This window comes from Nannospalax galili, unplaced genomic scaffold (assembly GCF_000622305.1).
Source record: "Nannospalax galili isolate Female #2095 unplaced genomic scaffold, S.galili_v1.0 scaffold831, whole genome shotgun sequence".
Classification (NCBI taxonomy): Eukaryota; Metazoa; Chordata; class Mammalia; order Rodentia; family Spalacidae; genus Nannospalax; species Nannospalax galili.
In genome coordinates this window covers 466,018-467,505 of record NW_008329142.1, presented here as the reverse complement: position 1 = coordinate 467,505, position 1,488 = coordinate 466,018, and positions in this window count along the sequence as shown.

Sequence of the window (1,488 nt, the reverse complement as noted above, 5' to 3'; positions counted from 1 at the left end):
TAATGCCTGCACATTGGTAGTTAATACTACTGTCCCTTCAAGCTAGAATCTTGAAGTCAGCATCAAAATTGCACTATTACCTGTTCAGAGGGGTAAAACTAGAACACCCCCCCAATATTTCTACATTAATTGTTAAAGTTATAAGAAAACTGTATTACTTAGAAGTCATGGAAGTAGCTAACACCAAGAGACTGTTACACATCAGCATGTGTATGTGTGCGTGTTTCCCTAAGCAGCTGAATCTGTGAAGATTCCTGTCAAACGATTGGCAGACTAAACTTTGCAATTGTGGGTCAAAAGAATGCTGTAGAACCAGAGCCGCATTTTTTGGGTATTAGTCTTCTTGATAGCCATTTGCTACGAACTCCTTTATCATTTCCCCTAACATCTTTTGTGACTGTTTGGTATTGAAAGTTGGCATGCAACTTTTTTTTTTTTCCCCATGGAGGTACTAGGTATTGAACCCAGGGCCTCACACCATGCTAGACAAGCATCCTACCACTGAGCCTAGCCTTTTGTCAATCTTGAAGTTAAGAATGTTATAACATCTGAATCCTATAGATCAATATACTCACACACTCACCTACCTACCTGATGTCCTGTTCCCATCAAAGCACTTGGTAAACGCATTGATGTGTAACTTCCTTCTGTTCTGTGACTATAAAAGTTCATGTTTTATTTTCCAGAGAAACAGCTCACTCACAATAACCCCAATCCATGCTTTGGGGCCACAGTCGTGTCTCAGAATAAATTCTGACTCCCTCTGGTGCAAAAGCTCTATTTTGCAGCTACCATTATTAATAAAAAAACCCGGAGAATTTCAATCCTGAATAAAACAGTTAATGAAACCCGAAAATACAACATTGTTACAAATACAAAGTTACTGCTACAGAACGCGGAAATACTTTCCAGCTAGAAGGCATGCGCCTCCATTTAACTGTAACTTGAGAAATTTTGCTCAGTTCTGAAAATGACCACGTACACGCTAAATGAACAACGGCCAGAATTTTGATGTTTATAACTATACTCCTGCCATTAAAATAACACATGAAATTTACTTTGGATTCTTAAACCGACTTCTTCTCGCTTCCTATGCCCTAGCCTTTGAGGGACATTAGACCCCTGCCTCCTCATTAGCCATTTGTAAGGGCCTCTCCCCTGCGCTCCGCGCCTGGATAGTTTCAATGAACATGCAGTACTTTCCTAAGGGCGCTTCAAACTGAAACTCAGGCGCCCACTGGCTTCTTTGGGGTCACAAAGCTGGCGTGGGGGGCGGGCACACCTCCCGGTTCTGAAGAGCTGACTCGGGGGCAGATCTCTAGGGTGGACCTGCCGTGCAGTCCAGGCGGAGAGGAGCAAAGCAGGCAGGGAGAGGGGAAAGGACGCACGCCGAGCCACCCCTCTACGGCTGCACGCAGCGTGGACGGAGCAGACCGGAGACTGCCCCTCCTCCCCGCGCACCCGCGCGCGTTCGCTGGTGGGGCGTAG